Source organism: Dipodomys spectabilis, unplaced genomic scaffold (genome assembly GCF_019054845.1).
Source record: "Dipodomys spectabilis isolate Male_0828 unplaced genomic scaffold, ASM1905484v1 ptg000234l, whole genome shotgun sequence".
Classification (NCBI taxonomy): Eukaryota; Metazoa; Chordata; class Mammalia; order Rodentia; family Heteromyidae; genus Dipodomys; species Dipodomys spectabilis.
The window spans coordinates 15,779,605-15,803,963 of NW_024870911.1; positions in this window are offsets into that span (position 1 = coordinate 15,779,605).

The window sequence follows — 24,359 nt, forward strand, 5'->3', positions numbered from 1 at the left end:
CCACAAATTATACCATCATCAAATACTGTGGGGGAGGGACATACAAAGCAACAAAGAAATAATCTTGTAAATGTGTTAGAAACAATCGCATGAAAGAAAAAAAACATTTGAATACGTATCTTAGGGTTCATTTTTTTTTGTTTTTTGTTTTTTGGTTCTGGTCGTGGGGCCTGAGCTCTGGTCCCTCAGCTCTTCAGCTCAAGGCTAGCGCTCTACCACTTGAGCCACAAAGCCACTTCCAGCTTTTTTTTCTTTTTGCTTATATGGTGCTGAGGAATAGAACCCAGGGGCTCAGGCATGCAAGGCAAGCGCTCTACCACTGAGCCACCTTCCCAGACCCCATTCATGTTTTAATAGAGGAATTCAACCCACTCTTAAATAATGTAACTGGAAATATTTGGCTTGACTTCTGCCATCTGCATTTTTTTTTAATTCTGCAATTTATTTCTCTTCATGTTTCTCCTTTTCCTCATCCTTTCATTTCTAGCAGTTGTCTTACTTTACTCAGTAATATATGAGGGTTGCATCTCTAATTTCAGTTTCGTTGATATTATCCTTTATAAAGGAAATGTGTCAGAATTGAAATTAGTGATGTTTGGAGTTCTCTTTGTTGCCTTAGTATTAAATTCTAAGTTGGTGTGTGTAGGGCTCTCAGTTTTTGCCTGTCTTCCTTTAGTGGACTTTGTTTCATGATTTCAGTGTGCTGTATGACAAAGGAGCATTCTACTGTTAGTCTGATTCTTGCTTTTGTTATTAAGCAATCTTCTTTTATAGAAGTTAATTTTGCTTAAAATTTTCATTCATAGGCTCCTAAATTTGTGTCTTTTTTGTCTGTCCTAATTTTCTTCTTTGTCAGCCAATCCTTTTTTCATAGCAAAGAATCTTATCCTAGCCCAGAATTCTATTTCTTTTCCCTGTTCACTTCTCCATTTTCTCCACTTATTATATTTATTGTATTATTTTATTATATTCATTTATTGCTATTGGACAGGTGTTGGAAGTTTTGCATATACCTTTTATAGCTCAACAAAAGAGAAAATTATGTTTGCCTTCCCCAGTGAAAGAAGATGCTCAACATAAAAACCCTCATTGTAGTGAAGGGAGCAATGGGAACTAAAAGGGGGCTTGCTTTTAAGCCTAGGAACTCTTATCCATTGACTTGTTTTCCTAAAATCAATACCCATGCTGGCTTTTTGCGTGAACCACTTGTTCCCTTTATTTTAAGAACTGTTCCTGAGTCTCTCAATGGCAGCAAATGCTGACTTGGTGTTTATCAGCAGTGACTGAAGCAGTGGCTCTTAGAGGCTTCTAAATGAACACCACAGTGACTAATCCTTTCTACTTGACAAGTCTGAAATCTGTGGTGTGAGCCTCCTCCCTCTACTCAGCTAGGAAATTTAACACTGGAATCCTCCACACTTCCTCTTCTATGGGTCACAGTTATTCCTCGGTCTTCCAACTCCATCTATTCTGTGTCGTCCAAATTTTCCTCAGCATGTTTGCTGTCAATGATACCTATAAAGAGCAAGCACAAATAAATCAGTGAAGGTTGTTTTGGTTTTGGTTTTTGTTTTTCCTGCCCAATGGCCCTCAGATCTGTGGGTTCCTACTGCACTACAGTTTTATTCTTTGTTTTATATTTCTTCTGTCATTTCAGTTTGAATGATGGAAGGAAATAAAGTAAGTGATGTTTTTTAGTAAGACATCTTGAGTTGGAGGAGTTATGTCTAATTCATTTACCTGCCTGTCTATGCCCACCACCTTGCAAAACCCTTGGTGCCAAGCTCTTCACATTATTGCATTTTTACATACCTGGGCCTGCCACATAGAGAGATTTACACAATGAATAATTGATCAGATTAGGTATCAGAGCTATAAGCATTTTTATTACATTAAGTACAGGAGTACATAATCTCTCTTAAACTTGATAGACAGAAATTTTCATTCTGCTATGGAGATAGGGAGCTTTATAGATAAAGTAGCATTTTATACTGCTCACACAAGGCTGCAGAAAGACTTTAGGAAAGAAGGAACATGAAAGCAAAAGAAGAATTAATTCCTCATTAAATTTTTATTAGCTTGTATTTATTGTACCCTTAATGACTGTGTTCAACATCATTATTGCCTTGTACTTTCTATGTTTGGTCAGCTCTCTTTTTCTCTGAACTTCATGCTTAGATTCATTTCTCTAGCAATGCTTGGTTTTCTCCTAGAGCTCCCCTGATTTAGTTTACCTCAGTTAAAGCCTCCCTGGTTCCGAATATATTTTCAGAACCTCCAACAAGAGTAAGTAATATCTGCTAGGCTTTGATGGCTCATGCCTATAACCCTAGCTTCTTAGGAGGCTGCGATCTGAGGACCACAGTTCAAAGCCAGCCCAGGAAGGAAAGTCCATGAAACTCTTATCTCCAATTAATCACCAGAAAACCAAAAGTGGCACTGTGGCTCAAAGTGGTAGAGCACTAACCTTGAACTGAAGAGCTGAGGGACAGCACCCAGGCCCCTAGTTCAAGCCCCATGACCAATTAAAAAAAAAAGAAGTAGAATCTTATCCACGATGCCCATGAGTAAAAAAGTAAAAGAACAACAATTACAAGTATGATTAAAAAAAACATAAAAGTAAGGCAATAAGTCAAAGCATTGAGATTTCTCTAACAACTATGTCATTTGTCCCACATCATCCCCTAATTCAAAGAAATGACAAAGAATTATTTTTATAATCAATACAGCAATGGAAATAACGAGTCCTGATTTTTTCAACAGTATACAAAGTAACAGAACAACAAAGACTATTGAAGCACCATCAAAAAGCAAAGAGCTTAAGGTGGAATAAATCTACATTTTCATTGTTAGTCATACTAGCAGCTAGTGTAGTCAACTATTTCTTTATCAGAGGAAGAGATGCTGTTTTAAGTTATTTTGAGGCATTGAGTTTAATGAGCTGGAAAGTGTATGCTGTGAATTTCTACTTATGGCAAGGTATTTTGCATTGAAGTATTACATTTGTAATTCAGCACTGAGTCTTGATTTAGTCTTTAGATTTCTGAACATGGACTGGGTTGTGGGGACGAATGGGAGGTATGGAATTAACTGAAGAAAGGTAAACTAAGTGAGAAGAAATAATAACCACTGCAGATGAATTCACTCCATCGAAGATCTGTTTTATCATTTGCACATTTTCCTGGCTTTCTACTGATCAACAAATTTGAATATTTTCCTGAGCTGAACGAAAGGAATTCTATAAAAATAGACCATGGCAAAACTGGGGAGGTTTTCACAAAATTCAGCTCTTCTGGTTGCAAAATGAGACTACATCTCCCAACTACCTGTGCGATGAGACATGGCCTCAAGTTCTAGAATATACATATCAACACACTTCTTCCAGGTCCACACAATTCTCCCATGTGTAATCCATTCTTTTCTTTCTTTATTCTCTGCCTGACTGTGGAAAATATGCCAGTAGATGGGAGAAGTTTGCATATCAAAATATTGCCAACATTTTTCAAATTAAAAAAATAAAGAATGGCTATCAAGAAATGACAGGACCAGCAAACGCTATTCTTTGACATAGCTGACACTCAATGGAGGGTATACTTGAAAACAAATCATTGATAGACCAGGACAACTGAAAATGATGATTAGGGATGTAGACTGAGGTCATTATGATGCATGATGGCCACTAGGAAGCTGTCACTGTAGCTCTCTGCCCTGTGTGATGGGAAGACTCAGAAGAGTTAAGCTAATCAGAAGCGAGTTACAGATACTTGTCTCTCCAGGTATCTGACTTTCTTATTATCATCTATTTAGCCCTATTCTGACCTCCAGAGTTATTAAGATTAAGTTCTTTTGTTATTGGGACAAATGCTAATTTTGAAAAGCTAGCCAGGAACTTATAAGGCAGCACACTCATAAGTTGGTAAAGATCATGTTAGCTGACACAACCTATTCCTAATCTCAATAACTTGACATACTAGAAACTATGTCTTACTTGTGAAACAATTCATGATGGGTGCTCTTTGTTAGCTGGCAATATTTTGATATATAAACAACTATCACAATGGCTACTACGCAGGACAGGGATAAGTTGAGAGGTGCTACAGGCCCCCTGAGACTGACTGGCAGAGGTTCTCTTAGAGAAAACATCATGGTGGTAGATGAAAACTAAGTCATGGGTACAACTACAAAGATGTTAAGAAATAGTATCAAATGTGAATGCTTTCATGGGTATTTCATGTTTTTCACAATCTGCTACCACTTTCTATTCTATCTTTAATTGCTACTTTACTCTTAAAAACCCTATTATCAGTCATGTTTGGGTACAAATGATACCCTAATTCATTTCAGCACCTATGTCTCGTTCATGTCTCCTCATTGAAATGTCGCCCACATATAAGTAATCTGAAAACCTTTTTATTGTCAACACGTGCCTATAAAACATGCCAATTAATTTTAGTGTACTTTTATTTTTTTTCAAATTTTATTAATTGTATACATGTGTGGCAGGTGCTTGTGGCTAATACCTAGCTACTCAGGAGGCTGACATCTTGAGGATCACAGTTGGAAGCCAGTCTGGGCCACAAAGTCTGTGAGACATTCTCTTACTTCCAATTAACCAGCCAAAAGCTAGGAGTGGAAGTGTGGCTCAAGAGGTAGAATGTCAACCTTGAGTTAAAAATCCAAGTTACGGGATGAAGATCTGTGATCAAGCCTCAGTATCAGCTAAACAACTAACTAAATAAATGATTTACATGTATAGCAGTAATCCATATTGTAAATATGAATAAATCCTCATTTCATAAGAAAATATTAAAAATTAATGGAGATGGAAGCTCTAGTTTAGTGGATGTCCAGTGGCTGTACTTTCTCAAGAGAAACACTAGGTGAATACATCTGTGGGTTAATTAGTTTCTACAATAAAATTAATTGACGTCTTCATAGTTGTCCCCATGACTTAGTTTTCATTCACCATGACATTTTCTCTAAGAGAACCTCTGCCAGTCAGTCTCAGGGGGCCTGCAGCACCCTCAATTTATCCCTGTCCTGTGTGGTAGCCATTGCGATCATTGTGATTTTTTTCTCTTTTTTTTTTTTTTAAAAAATATTGTCAAGGTGATGTACAAAGGGATTACAGTTATATAACTAAGGTAATAAGTACATTTATTGTCAAATACCTCTACCCATTTTTCTCCTACTTTCCCTCCCCCACCTCCCTAAATTGTACAGATCATTTTTAAACATATTGTCTTATTATATCGCTTTTGCATTGGTTCCCCCTTTGTCCTTTACATTACCATTCTGTTGTTCCCCTTCCCTTCCCTAATTCAAATAAATGTATATACAATGCCAGGGTATCAAAATCAGTGACAACAGGAGATATACCATAGGGGGAAGAACATACCAAAGAAACAAAGAATCACATAGCACATTAACAAACAACAACAGCAATGAAAAACCATTTGTGTCCATGTTCAACCACTCTGGAAAGCTGTATGGGGAGGTTCCTCAAAAGACTACACCTAGAGCTCCCCTATGACCCAGCAATCCCACTTCTGGGCATTTACCCCAATGATCACAAACAAGGCCCTACTAAAGCTACAACTGTGTTTAGCACAGCATTATTCACCATAGCTAAGATATAGAACCAACCCAGATGCCCTTCATTAGATGAATGGATCAAGAAAATATGATATATATATATGTATATACACATACATATATGTATGTGTATACACACACACGCACGCACACACACACACAATGGAATTCTATACCTCCGTCAGAAAGAATGACACCACCCTATTTGTTAGGAAATGGAAAGACTTGTAAAACATCATATTGTGAAGTAAGCCAGACCCAAAGAAATATAGGTCCCATGGTTTCTCTTATATGCAATAATCCTAGACAGGAGAAGAAAAGCTCAAAAGCTATGTACATATGACCATAGAAGATGATGCTAAGTGAAATGAACCCCAAGATATGGACACAAGAGGTGTTCCTTTGTTGTTGTTGTTTTTAATGTACTCTGTGATTTTTTCTTTGTTTCTTTTGTATGTTCTTTTACCTATGGTATATCCCCTGTTGTCACTGTAATTGATTTTGGTACTTTGCACCTTGTATATACATTTATCTAATTTGGGGAAGGGAAGGGGAATAACAAAATGCTGAAACAAGGACACAGGATGACCCATAGCCACAATGATACTCACAAGACATTATGTTAGAAATGAACCTTATAACTTTGGTGGGGGGAGGAGTGGGGGATGTGGGGGAAGGAAGGAATATGGGAGAAAAACAAAGGGGGGGGTAACAATGCCGGACAAGAAATGTACTCATTCCCTTACTCATGTAACTGTAACCTCTCTGTATAGCATCTTTACAAGAAAATAAAATTTAAATTAAAAACTTGATGGGATCATTCCATTCTGTTGCTCAAACCTTCAGATGGCCCTGCGTACCCCTCCTCACTTAGAATAAAATCCAGCTCCTACAAGTTATCCCCTGGTTAAGTTTCCAGTGTTACCCTGCATCTGTCACTGTTGCCCTTGCTTCCTGTACTCAAGCCACATGGCTCTGTCCTTTGGTTCCTTCTCTTCCATAGGACTGAAACACCTGCTGAGCCCTCAACATGAAATTTTCCTCCCTATGGATGCATAACCAGCCTCTTATCAGCCAGGTCTCTGCTGTAGTAGGAATATTCATATATATGTATCATTAACTTTACCCTCCACACAGCACAGTGAAGTAGGGACAGTAAGAAATGGTCAATTAAATTTAAAATGTATATATGTAAATATATACACTCGCATTGATTACAAAGTGCTTTACCAGAGAACTATTTGATCCTCGCCCCAATTTTGTCAGGTAGAAAATTTATCAGGAAAGAAATGGGATGAGATAGACTTTTAAAAATCATTTTTAAATCAAGGTCACATACTTTTTGTTTTTTTTAGGTGTAGGCCGATGATGTCTGGTGTCATTTGGCTTCAAGCTTATTGGTTACTTGACTCCACTTCCAGGGAGGTGTTTTCAAGAAAGTGAGAGGCCAAGCTAGGGCTGGCATTTCAAGGAAAGTCAGCAAAGGAAAATGTATTAATTGGTGAGCCAAAAGTGGTTTCGTTTCTGATAGTATAATGAATGGACTGAAACATCTGTTGGACTAAAACATTCCTTAAACCCCTACCGTATGCAAAGCACTCACCTGGACTCCAAGTGGCAGAAAGAGTACTTCCGGTTTTCATAAGATAGAATTATAAAGGACCATGGCAGCAGGCATCGAATTCAGTCAGGACACAGAATTCTTTTCCAAAGAAAGAAAAAGGACATATGCAGCTTAATTTTCTAAGAGCTTGGCTGTAAAAGAGAGAGACAGGGGTCAGTTACTGGAAGGAGCAGTGGGTCAAGTGAAGGCTGTATTCAAAGCTCAAAGTAACAAGCAATGAGGGAGATTTCGGCTTTCTTAGCTTGACATCGTTTGGGTGGGATTTTCAGCCTATATTAGTAAATGTTGCATTTTCACCTCAGGCCTCTGGGTGCCATCATTTCAGTAGGGTCCTCAAATTGTGTTTCCTAGAAAAAAACAAAAACAAAAGTGCTCCTGGGAGCACTTGTCAATACTGAAAGTTTGGTAACCAGGGAGGGGCCTGTTGACTCACGGAAAATGTCCTTCTGACGACTGATGTTCTTGCCGCTTCAGGCTAACAATGTGACACGTTGACCCAGAACCTCCTGGGATTTACCTGATCCCTGGGAATAAAATGAGAGCCCCTGGGAAGCCACATGAATAATCTGATGGGGGCCAGGAGGAAGGTACCTATCTGCGTTAGTGTAGTCACTGCTACCTCAGAAAGCTGAGATGGGCAAGAAACTTCTAGAAGTCAGCTTATTTACTCTGAACAGACTATAGACTTTTGAATTTAACTCAAAATCTTTGTCACTATCACATCTGAAGTCAGTGCACAGTCTGTCATTCACATTGTCTTAAATTGCTGCCATTATTCCAATTCCCTATATCAGTGTTGGTTTTTTTTTCAGAGGCTTTCCTAGAAAAGTTGGATGTCTGAAAAAGTGAAGCACAGCTAGGCATTGGTGAGTGATTGCGCATTAGTAACTCATACCTATAATCCTAGCTGCTCTGGAGGCTAAGATTTGAGCACTGTGGTTTGAAACAAGCCCTGGAAGACAAATTCATGAGCCAGAACTGGAGGTGTGGCTCAAGTGATAGAGTACCAGCCATGAACGAAGCAATTAAGCTTTGAGTTCAAGTCCCTGTACTGCTCACACACACACACACACACACACACACACACACACACACACACAAGAAATAAAGTCTGGTTCTACTATATGAAGCAAATTAAGAAATATTCCATAAATCTCTTAGAAAATATGAAAATGTGAATGAAGAATGAAGGATGGAGTTCTGCTTATTCCCCAGGGTCAAACAAAGCACCAGGTTGTGTGCTCGTATGCTTGTCATTCCGACCTTGGCCCCTCAGGAGACAGTAGCCCCCACACTCAGCATTCCACTGTAGTCCTGGCCAAGGACATTGCCCTTGATCCCAAGGAGGCCATAGCCCATTTTTTTTTATTCTCTGCTTCCTTGTTAAGCCCTATATAAGCCCACCCCAAAACCCAGGCCCTTGCACAAACTCCAAAACCATGGGAAGGTGTGTACCCCTCGCTGTTCCTCAATAAACAGTCCTTGCCTGTTGAGGATTGTGTCTGGCCTATTCTTTTTACATTCTCCTCCATTTTCCCAACCAAGAAAGCTGTATTAGTTGGCTTCATATTATCATAAAGCATCTGGGTCAATTACTTTAGAGAGAACAGGGTTATTTTCCTCATAGTTCTGGAGCTTCCAGTCCAAGAACAAATGGAACCATTTCTTTGGACCTTCTTTTCAGTACACTGTAGGAAAGCATTTGACAGAGCAAACCATTCACCTCATGAACCACAAAGCAGAGCAAAAAGGACGAACTAAAGTCCCCTTTTGAGGACACACTACCCCTAAGCCCCAAAGCCTCTATAGTATCACATTAGTGACAAACCCTTTAAGTATGTGTTTTGGAGAGAACCCACAACAGTGTTAGCAGATGCTAACACTGAAAGCAAGATGCAGCAAAGGGAGGTGAAAGCAAAGGAATGATGAGTTTAGTGAAACAAAACCAAGAACACAGTGGATTAAGTTAGCAGAATATAATTAGTTAATTATATTAATAAAAGACTAAGTATAATCACTGAATTTCTAGGGACACTCAACATTTCTATAGCATTTTTTTTAAATTCAGTGTATGTAGGTTTTGCTCTGGGAGCTCTGATGATGAGTATTGTCTCCTGCTTCTAGCAAAAATATTTCCCGCTCTCTAGCCTGTCTGACAGTTTCTATGAGCATAGATTTCAGATCCTTGCTGGCTGAGCTAGGAGGCTGCCTTCTAGCTACACTGGAGTGGTTATGCTCAGGTAGCTTTAAGTTTATCTATCTTCAAGGGAAGCATGTGAGGAGCCTTATGCTATACAGATGTTTCTAGGCTTTGATGGATTTGTTCCCCAATAAGCCCACTGTAAATTGAAAATATGATGAGCAGAAAGAAGGTATATTTAATATGCTTAATTAGTAAGCATCATACTATAGACACACAGTATATGATAGCATACCCGTTGTTTACCTTCCTGATTGTGTGCCAGACTTCTTACTGCACAAAGGAAAGTATGACTTTTCCCCAAATATTGCTTCTCCTCCATGCCAGCCTCCCACAACTACCCATCTCTCACTCCAATCCTGTTTCTTTTTCTCATCCTTCTTCTCTCATATTTCTACCAGTATGTTTCAAAAGAAGAAAAGGTGATTTCTGGTAGTCATGGGGTAAAAACCCAACATATCCCCCAAGTGACATAAGCTGACATGTCTTCTGATTTGGATGATGGGCATGCACTATCATCAACTATTTTTGGAAGGTAATGTGATAACTCACAGACAGAAACTAGAGGATTTCCTCTCACTCTCAACCCTGTAAATAAGTAAGCTGAATAGCTTATTTCTTTTTGTGTGTTTGTGGCAGTCCTGGTACTTGAACTCAAGGTATGATAGTTGTCCCAGAATATTTTGTTCAAGGACATTGCTGTACCACATTGAACCACAACTCTGCTTTCAGCTTTTTGGTGGTTAATTGGAGATAAGAGTCTCATAGACTTTCCTGCCTGGGCTAGCTCTGAACCACAATTCTCAGATATCAGCTATCTGAGTAGTAGGTATGAGCCACTGGTACCTGGCTTTGAATAGATTATTTCAGTGGAACCAGAAATGGATCCAGGTAATATACTTGTGAGAATGGGCAGAATCTAGCCAGTGATTCCCAGAGCTATACTTCAGACTCACTATGTAGTCTATAAAAAAATTCTATCACAAATTCTTCTTCCCCAATGGTAAAATCATAAGGTATGGACACAGAGTCATTTCATTTTTTTCCTAATGCTACTGAGCTCTGCTCTAATGCAGCAGGTTGAAAAACGCTGATGACTATACTCAGAGGAGGATAAATCCAAGACCAGCTCTAATTCCTTTACCCCTTAGGCTTTAGCTTCTCCCACCTATGAAACTCACCCAGTTTTAAGTTTATTATTTCCAGTGCTGGCAAATGGCTCAAGTACAATTCTTTTGGTTTCTCCCATCTTAGAAAGATCTTCTGACCAAAGGCCAGGAAGGATGGGCGGGTTGTTGTGGAGGTAGGAGGGAAGGGAAGGGAAGGGAAGGGCTGGTAGGGAGAAAACAAAGGAGGAGGCAACAATGCTCAATAGGAAATATACTCATTACCTTACTCACGTAACTGTAACTCTTCTGTATACTTTTTTACAATAAAAAAGTACCAACAAAAAGAAAGATCGTATGACCAAAGACACTTCGATTGGCTCATTGAACTCATTAAGTGTGAAAAATAGATTGGGGAAAAAAAGGCACTGTAACATCAAGATAAGACAATATTATAGTATTGATGGCTCTTTTTCTTAAATTTTTTTTTTTTTTTTGGTCCTGTCGTGGGGCCTGAACTCTGGGCCTGGGCGCTGACCCTCAGCAACAGCTCAAGGCTAGCGCTCTACCACTTGAGCCACAGCGCCACTTCCGGCTTTTTTCTTTTTGCTTATGTGGTGCTGAGGAATCGAACCCAGGGTCTCAGGCATGCAAGGCAAGCGCTCTACAACTGAGCCACCTTCCCAGCCCCTTTTTCTTAAAATTTTAAATTCTACATAGTGTTATGAACCTACTCTTATTGTTTGTGTCACATTCACCTACATTAACAGATGCTTACCATGTGTATTTCAGAAACACACATTCATACCTATTGTACTCTGATATATGCATGGATATGTTTAATGCATTTCCATTAAACAAATACATGTTGAGCAACCATCTATGTTCAATGTGCTGTAGATACAACATATACAAAACAAAAAAGATTCTTTCCCTGAGGATGCTTAGTCTTAGTAGGAAAGATAGACCACAAACAGGATAAGAAAAGTGTACACTGATAAACATTAGGCAGAAAAAGATTGCAAGAAAAGGAAGGTGTGTTTTTAATATGGAGCCAAGAACAAATAATCCCACTGATCTTACTTGAATTTAGATCTAATGAACTATCATTAACAACCAGGTATACTGGAAAAGGTTAAGTGTCTGGTAAGCATCAGATTAATGTCTAATTCCCCGAAAGGAAAAAAAGGAGTAATTGAGATGGTATAACTAACTCATAAGTAAACTATCTGACCAACAGATCCATGTTTAATGTAGAAACCTGAACTCAGAGCTTCAGACTCCACAGAGGCTGCATTCTGTGCCGTATCTGAGCTCCACAATGCTCTGTTTGAAAGTGGCCTTCACCTCCTGGCAGACTGAGCTCCCTCTTGCAACTTGATCCCTTCTCAGAAAGATCATCCTGCAAGCCCAGCATAGTGCTGGGTTCATAGCAGTGGCTTTGAGAAAGTGACAGATCCCATTCACATACCTTATTGATATCACTCATTTCGATTTCACTTTAAGTTGCTAGTGAATTCTTTTTAATCCATTAATTTTCCTATTCACCTCAAAGGCCCAACCATCCTTCCTCCTGTTCCTCAGGCACAGATCCTTAGAGCAAGGTCTTGTGGTAAAGCTGGGGTACCCACTTCTGTGAACCCTTTCACTTTGCAGTTACAAATGCATGCAGCAGCCCTGCCTGACACCCTCGCTTCAGGGCTGAGAATTCAAACTAATTCCTGTGCCAGAGAACATTATGTGCTTACTTAGCAGCAAGAAGAGCATTTGCTAAATAATTAATTGCAAACCTAAGATCTTCCTGAACTGTGCTCAGTTCCTGCAATCTACCCTGAAGGAACCTGTGTGTACCTATTCATAGCTGTCACCAGAATTGTTCTTTTTTCTGTTCCCCTCTCAAGAAAAGAAAAAGAATAAATTCCTAGACACAATGTTAAAGATGTATTTTGATTAGTCAAAAAGCTTTTCCCTGGGGAGGCTAATACCCCTCCCCCAGATACGTTTGGCTTCATGCTTGGTGAGCCTGTTTCCCACACTCCTGCTCACACCAGCTCTTAGTCCTTTGTCTGGACATGTCTTCCATCTTTGCTTTGTGTGAGGTCTCCACTGTGTTAGAATACAAGTGGTACAAATCTTAAACAAAGCAGGTCTCAGTTTGTAGGTGATTGCTGAGTCATATCAAAGCATACCTGTGCAAATGGGATGGGGAGGGGGGATATTTTCCCACCACCTTCTATATTCATTTTGGTCAAATAAGAATTTCAGACCTGGCTCAAATTTAGCTTCAGGATAAATAAATACTCTAAGCCTACCATGAATGATGTGCTCTCTCAGTATTGTGTTGTGGCAACAAAAGATGCCGTTGAGGCCTGCACAAAATCACTGTGCCTAAGCAAAGACCCATAACTGATCTTATAAAAGACAGAGCATCTGCATGCTTGGCTACCCAGAAATAGTCATACCAAGCCAATCCTTTTTGAAAACTGAAGCTCAGACAGGTTCAAGAATCTTCCCAGCTCTGGTCTCACCAACACTAGATGGAAGTTTTATGGTGGTTTGAAATCATACTGCCACACCAATCTGTATGTAATTATGCTTATGTATGCAATTACAAATGTATATGTTCTACTGCATGTATAAGATGGCTTAGTGAGATCTTCCCAGGATTTCTCAGAGGAACAAGATTTTTAAGAAGACAAACAAAAATTCCATCAACTGTTTGATGACTCTCTTATTTGGAGTAGGGATGAGGCACTAAAGATATAAAACCAAGCCAAAGTCATCTCAAGTCTGAAGTCCTAGCAATGGCCTATTAAAATCAACAAGAAATAAATTTATTAGCAAGTGGTCTCTCTTGATTTTCCACCCTTTCACATTTCTTTTTTTTAATGGAGATAAGAGGTTTTTCTTTGTTGTTGTTGTTTTTCATGTACTATGTGAAGTTATTTCTTTTTTCTTTCATTCTTTTTTTTCCTATAGTTTATCCCCTGTTATCACTAGTTGATTTTGTATTTGAGTATTGTATATATATTTATCTGAATTAGGGAAGGGGAACAACAAAATGGTGAGACAAAGTACAAAGGGCAAACCAATCCAACAGCAACACTCATAATATGTTGGGAAGAAACCTTACAACTTGGAGTGGGGGATTGGGAGGGTGGGAAAGTGGAAGACAAGCAAGGGAGGTGGTAACAATGTTCGTCAAGAAATGTATTCACTACCTTATGTATGTAACTATAACCTCTCTGTACATCACCTTGACAATGAAATTAAATTAAACTTTTTTTCATTGTCAAGGTAATGTACGGAGGAGCTTATATACTTCTTTTTTTCCCTTTTCTCTTTATTTCTTCTCTTTCCTTTCTTATTCCTTCTGTTACTAAAGCAACTAACCAAAATTAGTCAGTAGCTTTGACATTAAATAAACTAATTGGGGAGGCCTCTCTGATGTTTATTTTTAATTAATCACATATAAGGAGCTGCTCAGAGCTAGCCTCTGGAGATCTTCATAAAAATGTGCTGTCACTGTTCAAGAGATGTCAGAGCAGCTAGCAGATTCCCTTCCTTCATTAGAAGCAGACCCAACCTGATTGCATAAGTATTCTGAATGGCTGCTATAAGTGACTTGGTTTAAGTAATTGCCACCCATGGTTGAGGTGTCAGAGTTAAAGATATGAGGAGCCGAGGATAAGATCTTACTTAACAAGAAGTCTTACCTCCATGGAGATCTAGAAGCCGAAGGAAGGAAAAGACCCTCACATCACTCAACTCATTATCATGCCTGAGTGTCTCTCAGCATGGCCTTTTCTCAACATCCAGCTTCATCTATCCATGTTCTCATGCCCTATTCTGAGGCAAAAAAGGTCTCAGGGAAGTGGCCTGGGACCTGGTGTTTTGTGTTTCATTTTTCTTTATTCTCTTAACCTTGTTCCCACAGAGAGACCTGGGCAAAGATGCCATTAATTCCTAGTATTCTCCTGGAGCCCCAAATCTGGTGTAGCTTCTTATATTAGTCAGCCTGTGACTCTGGGACAGGTTGAGAAAAACATTTTTTTTCCTGAAGAAAGTGAGGATTAAGGGATAGGGGCAGATGAATGAGGAATGGGAGGTGAATACAGTCATAATATTCAATGTACATATGTGAAAATGGAATCAGGAAACTTGAAGGGATGGGTGGGATTGGGAGAGATGGGGGAGAAGGATGGAAGAGGTGATATGCTGTACTCACAAATTGCTAAAAGATCATTTTTTAAAAGGAGGAAGAATGAAATAAAAAACTCAATGAATATCCTATAAAATTAAGAACAGCAAGGAAAGGGATTGGTATGGGCAGGAGTAGGTTGGTGAGAATGTTGAAAGGGATAACACTGATCAAGACTTACTACATTCATAAGCATCTTTGTCCAGTGGCAACTCTTCCGTGAAACTAAAGATAATAAAAATGCTGAAACAATTTTTTTAAAGGAGGAAGGATTGATTTTTTTTGTCAGAGGCTTCATTGAAATGATCCTAGGGTGAGACCCAACATCATAGTGACAGGAGTATGAGATAGAAGAGGTTGCTTGTCTCATGGTGGCTGGGAAGCAGAGCGAGATGATATGAAAGGAAGTAGGAGGGATGAAAGAAGATACGAGTAGTGATCCAGGTGTGTTGGGTGAAGGAATAAATAAGGCCTCCTGTGTCTGAGCTCCTTTACCTCTGCCCTCACATCTGCTCAGGAGATCTTCCTTATCTCTGAGCATTTCTTCCGACTTTTCCTCAGCCTTCTATGCATCTTCTGGCTGCCTATTTTTCCCTTTCTCCCATGGAGCTGGACATTGAGGTTTTCTAGTTGCATCTTTCTCTTTTCTAAGGCAAGTGGTGATATTTCTACTGAGTCTATCATTAGCGTGGTTTTTCAGTGGCTAACCAAACTGTCACAGACATTTAGCTCTGTCAAACAGTAAAACTCTTTGACACTATTCAGGGCCCAATCTTCTTTTATTTATTTACATAAAATATTTAAATGCTTCACTGGTCACTTAGACCAGTTCCAGAGAAGTACCCAAGAAACAAGTCGATAGGGGGATTAAGAGGGCTTCCTGTGTAGAATGCAGAATCCATAATAGTTTTGGAAGTAGATTTCTGGAGCATGAGATGCCTTCAAATTCATTGTTGGTTTTAGAACAATGTAATTTCCTATGTGTGCAGCAGCCTGGGACTGTTAGGAATAGAATTAAAGAGGTAGCTTTCCTTATTTATTTTTGTTTCTAGTGGCAGATAATGTTCCTTTTTATGCTTGGAAGCCTTCATGCCCTTGTGGAATATGTTCTAAGGAATTCAGCAGTTTACCATTTGGTTTCCAACTTTAAGCTAAAATAAAGTAAGAAGGATTGTTTTAATTCTGAAAATTTCTAGCAATAATCAAGAGGTAGCATTTTTTTCAATATTTTTGTTTACTTTTATTCCAGCTTGTGCCAGATATATATGACTTTTGGATGGTACCATGCTGGTGAATCTAGAAATATACCGATTAAGGGCTTAGCAATTCTGTATAACTTACCTGCTTTCCAGAATAAATGTCACAATCTTAAGAAAACTAATAAGTTTGTTGTTTGAACTAAGTTTTATGTGCCAGTTCTAAGTTGGCATTCATTTGACATAGAAGGGATTGAAGTAGAAGGTAAAATATTCTATGAAATACCAAATGGTCATAGTGTTTCTACCAATTACTTAAAAGAAGATCTGCACATATGCTCCAAATAGATTTGTAGTCTGTAATCATTGCAGATATTGGCTTCTGAAAACTGTGATCAAGATGGAAAGAAAGCTTACTGCTTTCACTGATCAAAGGCCTAAGGAAAAGAGAGAAAAGTTGTACCCAAAATGTCAGCAAAAAATGGAAACTATTGGACGGACAAGTTGGAAATGCTCAGATAAGGAATATGTTCTGATCAGATGTAAGGACAGGGGTAAAGAAGCTCAAACACAGGAGTCCTTATTTATTTCTTCACTCAAGATACATGGATTACTACTAGTATCTTCTTTCATCTCTTCTGCCTCTTTTCACATCATCTCACTCTGCTTCCCAACTACCACAAGGCAATGATACACTTTGGGATGGGCATAAACTCCCCCAAAATCAGAAACCAAAAATCCATTGACCATCACTGCCACTGAAGATGCCAGAGGACCTCTGGTCCTGGAAGTCTATAATCTTAGGATGCTATCCTTTCGTGGGTACCTTGGTCTATTCTAGCTATAATAACAAAATACCTTGCTATGGCCAATTTATGAACAACAGACATTTATTTCTCCTACCAAGATTGCACACCAGCAGATCCGTTCACCGGTGAGTAGTGCATTTGTCTGCTCCATAGGTGGTTCTGTGCCCTCATTTGGGGAAAAATGGAACAGATAATGGAAAAAACACTCTTTCAATAATCTTTTATAGAGGCATGAATACTGTTCACAAAGGTGGGTTGATCCTTATGAGCTGGTCATCTCCCAAAGGCCTGCCTTCTAATACTACCATCCGGATCATTGAGTGTCCACTTAAGGACTTTGGAGGAATATACACATAACCACAGCCAACCAAACCAGGGATTAGGAGATCATTAAAATAAACCCTTCCATTGCCTAAGTGACTTAATTCTGGTAAACTGAGGTGGAAAGTGAACTCCAATTTAGGCTCTGAGGCTGACTTACTTATAGGCCTGTGGGCGTGGCTATAAATACCAGTTCATAATGCTAAATATTATGCTGTGCACACTAAATACAGGCTTATCTTGAGAAGTTTAATGTGGAAGTGATGATCCACTTTTAAAATAAAATGCAGCTTTACATACTAAAAACAACCACCTCATTTGCTGCTCTTGGTAAAGCCAACTCTGATTGGGCTCAAGTGGGATCATTACCGCCTGGTCTTGGTGTTCCCTTTCTTTTTGCCCCTGCAAACCTTACAGTCTCTACAGTGAGTGTCTCTGGACTCCTGGAACTCAAAAAGCCAGAATCTATTGTACTGAAGCCAGGCAACTGCTCTATGCACAACTCTAAATGATTGTATTTTTGTAGTTGTCTCATGGATAGCAAGAAACATCATTAGCAGACGTAAAGGTAGTCTTCAAGTAGAAGGAGAAAGAGAGCAGGCTGCAGAGTCAGTCTGGCTGTGTTTGAATCCTGTCTCAATACTTCCTCACTATGTGATCTGGGGTGTGTGCTACAATTTCTTTGGACTATGATCTCTGAATCGTTAATGATGGGACCCACAGTAACATACCCTTACGTGGTTAATGGGAGAGGTAAATGAAAAAAGAAAATGTAAACCACATGGAAGTCACTCAATAAATACTATAATAGTTGTCTCTCATTATTGTGATCATTTCAGTCTCTCAGATCTTAACACCAGCATTCTAGTTGGGAGCAAGGCCTAGATACCCTGGTTCTGTTTTTTTGTCTGAGACTAGGATTAGAACTAAATGCCTACCATGTTTGCTCATTGGCTAGCACTCTACCAGCTGCACCATGCCTCCAACCCTGGTTCTCTAGTGGCTTGGATTTAATCCCTAATTCTCTAACATGACGTTTTTGTCTAAATACATCAGCACTCTTTCAGAGCAAATTGTCAACCCAAACACAAGAGATCTGATAGAATGTAAACGCATAAAAATCTCCCAGTAAGGTCTCCTGATGTGACTCTATGTAAGCAGCATCTGTAACACCTGCCACAGATCCCTAAGAAATCAACTTGGAAACTTTGTCCCACCCCACCCCAGTATTATATTGCAAGAAAAGAAATAGGCATAAAACGTTGGAAAAGAGAGCATAGGCGACAAGCTCATTATTTCACCATTGGGCAAATTTGGGTTAGAGCCAGAAATAAACAACTGCAGGAAAATAGCAAGGCTTACTGATGTGATGGGAGGGGGTAAAAAGTAATATTGAATGTTACTCAAGAGGTAGCAGACTCCAGTGCTGTGCTATATACTCTATGAATAGGTGGTGCCTTCTGTCATTCGGTGCAAAACAACGAATCTTCTCCTGGGAACACTACACAAGGGGTAAAATCTTTAGTCCTTCTGGAACATATATGGAGAAATAGTTCTAAGTTGGATTTTGAAGTATTCCTTAGAGATGAAAGGAAGGAACAGGTATGCCAACAATGAGAAAAGTGTGGCTGAAATTAGGAAAGCAACTCCATTTGTAATAGCCCCACAAAAAATAAAATACCTAGGAATTAACTTAACCAAAGAAGTGAAGGACCTCTATGATGAAAATTTTAAAAACCTGAAAAAGGAAATCAAAACAGAACTTAGAAATTGGCAAAAACTCCCATGCTCCTGGATTGGAAAGATTAACATCGTGAAAATGGCAATACTTCCCAAGGCTATCTACAAATTCAATGCGATACCTATCAATATTCCAACCTCATTCTTCAAGGAAATAGAAGAGGCAATCCAAAAATTCATATGGAACAATAAAAGACCCTGAATAGCAAAAACAATCCTTAAAAGAAAGAACAGTGCTGGAGGAATATCAATACCAAATTTTAAACTCTACTACAAAGCCATAGTAATCAAAACAGCTTGGTACTGGCACAAGAACAGACCTCAGGACCAATGGAATAGAATTGAAAACCCAGAAATGAACCTACAGACCTATAGCCATCTAATCTTCAATAAGGGAGCTAAAAAAATAGAATGGAAGAAAGACAGCCCCTTCAGTAAATGATGCTGGCAAAATTGGTTAACTATTTGTAGAAAACTAAAGCTAGATCCTTCTATATCACCCTTCACCAGAATCAACTCCAAATGGATCAAAGACCTCGGAGTCAAAGCAGACACTTTGAAAACATTACAGGATGGAATAGGAGAAACCCTAGGTCTCCTTGGCACAGGCTGAAATTTTCTTAATAGAGACCCAGAAAAACAACAAATCAAAGAAAGGTTGGACAAATGGGATTGCATGAAATTGCAGAGCTTCTGCATGGCAAAGGACATAGCTAGCAAGATCAAAAGAACGGATTGGGAGAAGATCTTCACTAGCCATACAACAGACAAGGGTCTCATATTTAAAATATACCTGGAACTTAAAAAATTAAATCCTCCAAAACAAATCTTCAAAGAAACAACTGCCCAATAAATAAGTGGGCTAAAGACTTAAAGAGAAACTTCTCTGAAGAGGAAAGAAGGATGGTCAATAGACACATGAAGAAATGCTCAACCTCTCTAGCCATAAAAGAAATGCAAATCAAAACAACATCGAGATAGCACCTCACCCCAGTTAGAATGGCTATAATCAAGAACTCTAATAACAACAGATGCTGGAGGGGATGTGGACAGAAAGGAACCTTACTGCATTGTTGGTGGGAGTGTAAACTTTTTCAACCACTTTGGAAAGCAGTATGGAGGTTCCTCAGAAGACTTCACATAGAGCTCCCCTATGACCCAGCAATCCCAAATGTTTGGGATTTACCCAAATGTTTACAAACAAGACCACACTAAAGCTACCAGCACAACTATGTTTATTGCAGCATTATATACCATAGCTAAGATATGGAACCAACCCAGATGCCCCTCAGTAGATGAATGGATCAAGAAAATGTGGTATATATACACAATGGAATTCTATGCCTCCATCAGAAAGAATGACATTGACCCATTTGTTAGGAAATGGAAAGGCTTGGAAAAAATTATATTAAGTGAAGTAAGCCAAGCCCAAAGAAACATAGGTCCCATGGTTTCCCTTATTTGCAATATCTAGTATATATATGAGTCAAGCAGAAAAGGTCAGATAATGTGATGTTAGGAAAATGAACCCTTAGCTATGTATTTTAATGTTTTTTTCTTTCATGCATTTGTTTCTAACGCATTTATAAGATGATTTCTTTGTTGCTTTGTATGTCCCTCCCCCACAGTATAATCCCTGCTTTCACTATATTTGATGTCGGTATAATTTGTGGAGGAGATAGGGAAAAACAAGTCATTTAAGGATACAGGTGGACCTGTTTTGCAACAATGAGAAGTACAAGTTGTCATGTCAAAAATGAACTTTACATCTTTGGTGCGGGGGGGGGGGGGGGGAGGGAGGATGGGGGGGGTGGGGGGGGAGGCTAAGAAGGGATGTGAAGGGTAAACAAAGGAGGAGGCTACAATGCTTGGTAAGAAATGTACGCATTATCCTGCCCATGTAATTGTAACCCCTCTGTACAGTATGTTCACAAAAAATTAAAAAAAATTAAAAAAAGGAAGGAACAGAAAATGGGCCATCGTATTGTAATAAGATATTACCTTATGCTCTGGATTGTGAAAATCTTTAAAATATCAATACTTGAACAAAATTTAATAAATGAGGAGAAAATGCTCTTTTTGTCAAAATGACTGTACAACAATGTTACTAGTTGGTAAGATTATTCTGTTTGTTCTAAACTGGGAACTGAGCAAGGCAGTCTATGTATTAAATCAGGCATAAGTAACATTATTGGTATGGAATACACAGAAGTACAATTCTTCTCAATTTATGAGCCCATGGAACTCAAGAAATAAGTTATCTGATCTAAAAATACAATGGTGGGACAGACCTAGAATACCAGTTTATGCACTTTCTAATCCAAAAGGCAAGGTAATAAAGGGGGAAAGTGAACAGTCTCAAGCAATTTTTTTTTTTTTGGGTCCGGTCGTGGGCCCTGAACTCTGGGCCTGAGCTCTGTCCCTCAGCTCTTCAGCTCAAGGCTAGCGCTCTACCACTTGAGCCACAGCCCCACTTCCGGCTTTTCTTTTCTGCTTATGTGGTGCTGAGGAATCGAACCCAGGGCCTCAGGCATGCAAGGCAAGCACTCTACCACTGAGCCACCTTCCCAGCCCCTCAAGCAATTTTTAAATCCAGCTAAACTGCATTGGACTTGAGTCCTAGGAACAGTCTTCTGTGGCTCAAGACACTGCCCTCTGAGATCATAAGGATTGCATATGTTTACAGCTGAGTATCACCCTGTTTCTTGATTGTAAAATGTTGGAGGGCGCACCAAGCATTTTATGTTCTCTGTCCCTTTCAGTAAAAGCTGCTGGGGAATAAAATTTTTTAAGAGCACATGTGTCTGCCATACATATTAAGGACTCTACCATATTAGACAATAGCCTTCCACACAGATCTTTTCCTGGACATTTCCATCTCTATTTTCTAAGAAAACCCATGGATCACAGACATCATCTCCTCAAAGAACCCCCTCTGTGACTGAATATTTCGACCTTTCTATGCTTCTGAGATAATGCAGAAAGTTGTCTAAGACACAATCTTGACTTCTTTCAAGAGCTTACTTTCTTTGAAGTGACTCTTCTAATTTTAACAGCATTAGCAATGTAAAGAAGTCAAGAATTTCCCAATACTAGTGCTGATTCCTTTTTGCTTAAGAGATCTTTATTTTTCATTTCTTTCCTTCTCACATTTCATTATCAGAAACAATTAGAAAATGTTTCACATTTTATTATAAGCAACAGGCTCTGCCTTCAACACTTTTTGGCTTTTAAAAATTTTCATATATCTACCGAACACAATTCAAGTAGACTTTCTGCCAGTTTCCAATAGCATATTCTGCATTTATCTAGTTACTCTCTGGCAGTGACTTCCACATCCATATTTCTACTGGCAGTCTATGGATGGTAACTTAGGCCTTTTCTAGTATCATTTAAGTGTTCTCTTCTTCAGGCTTACTTCCTTCTGAGTCTTTGCCATTGCATTCCTCAACGTCCATGTTTCTATGGATATTCCATTAAAAGTATTCTAGGCTTTGAAAAAACATTTTTTTTGGGGGGGAAGGGGGGAAAGGAGAAGGATTGGGATTGGAGGGGGTGGGGGGAGGCTGGGAAGGGAGGTGAAGGGTAAACAAAAGAGGAGGCTTCAATGCTTAGTAAGAAATGTACGCATTATCCTGCCCATGTAATTGTAACCCCTCTGTACAGTATGTTCACAAATAAAATAAAATTAAATTTAAAAAAAAAAAAAAAAGAAAAAACATTTTTTTCGTTGGTTGTGAGGCTTGAACTCTGGGCCCAGGCGCTGTCCCTCAGCTCTTCAGCTCAAGGTGAGGGCTCTACCACTTGAACCATAGCACCACTTCTGGCTTTTTCTGTTTATGTGGTACTGAGGAACAGAATCTAGGACTTCATGCATGCAAAGCAAGCACTCTACCACTGAGCCACCTTCACAGCATCATGCAAAAACATTTTTATTAGCAGTTACTGATTGTAAAAAAGATGTTTCAGTGTAGTATTTCCATACATAAAAAATTCACTCCCTCAAAAACTTTCCCTCGTCCTCTTTCCTCATTTCTTAAAGCAATTTCAACAGGTTTCATTGTTCTATTTGTATATAACTTTGGCCACAGACATTCTCCTTTACCCTTTTCACCTCTCTTACCTCTGGTAATTATCCCTCAATACCTCCCCACTAATTTCAGACTAATAGCTTAACTTCCACAATCTCATTTCATCTTCACAGCTCTGGAAGGTGGTTATTATCTTTACATTCCTGTCAAGAAAGACTCAGAGAAATCAAGAAAGGTGGTATCTATGGAGTTCATCTCATTCAACTACTTCTACATTTATGAAAACCCTCCTCTTAGAGAAACCCAATGTATATCATAAACACTGTGTTTAAGATTTCCCAACATGCTTTTACATAATTGTGTCAGACCTGGGATTTACTGATGTTTCTGTTGGTGTTGAGATGTCTGGGGAGTACCCGAAGTTGTCAGTGTATCTTAAGTCATTGGTTCCCATTGGCCCAAGTAATACAGAGAGCACCTGAGATGTCTGAAGACAGATCCTCCCCTCACTAGATCATGAAGGGATAGTCATCCTGAACACACTGATGGAAAAAGACAAAAAGAAGAAAACCAACTGGTCAAAAACAAATTGGTCAAAGCAACCATTTGGTTGAAAGTGAATCTTCTGAGTCACCGTTTGCATTGGTACTTTTAGGGGCATGGAGGCCAACCCTGGAAGCCTTTTATGTGTTGTGTAACAAATTTCTCTGTTTTTCATAATTTTTCTCAAAATAGATTTAAAAGTGCTTTTTTTTCTCACCTATCTTATTCTTTACTTGAATTACTTACTTAACAGATGGATAAGTAAATGTTGGGAGCAGTCCAATCGTTTGTGGCCAGTGAAATCACCACATTCTATTCCAAGTCATTCACTCAGGGCATAGAAGTTGTTATGTAAATCAACAAGGGGACTTTTTCTTCAATCAATCTTCACACTTTTGAAACACTGGCAACAAAACCGAAAAACAGATAAAATTGAAAACTAAGAATTTCAAAAGAAAAATGTCCTAACTAAAAGAATACATCTTTCTTCTTCACTATTTTTTTTTTGGTTGTGGGGCCTGAACTCTGGACCTGGGCGCTGTCCCTCAGCTGTTCAGCTCATGGCTAGTACTCTACCACTTGAGCCACAGCGCCACTTCCAGGTTTTTCTGCTTATGTGGTGCTGAGGAATCAAACCCAGGGTCTCATGCATGCAAGGCAAGCACTCTACCACTGAGCCACTTCCTAGCCCCTTTCTTCTTCACTTTCAAAAGCATTTATTTCTCTTGATTTGTCATCACTTAATAATTATTGCTCACATAAAATATTAGGAAAACAAAAGAATATTTACATCCATAATTATGGATGTTTTATGAACTCTTTAGTAAATCTTTTATAATCCTTTTCTGTGCTATGTATATATGTGCAATATTTGTGTTGTATGATATTTTCAGTAGAATTATACTTTAGGGACTACTTTAAAATCTGCTTCTCATGACTAAAAACATATCATAAATTCCTTTTTTCTCATTTATTGTTATTGTAAGGTGATGT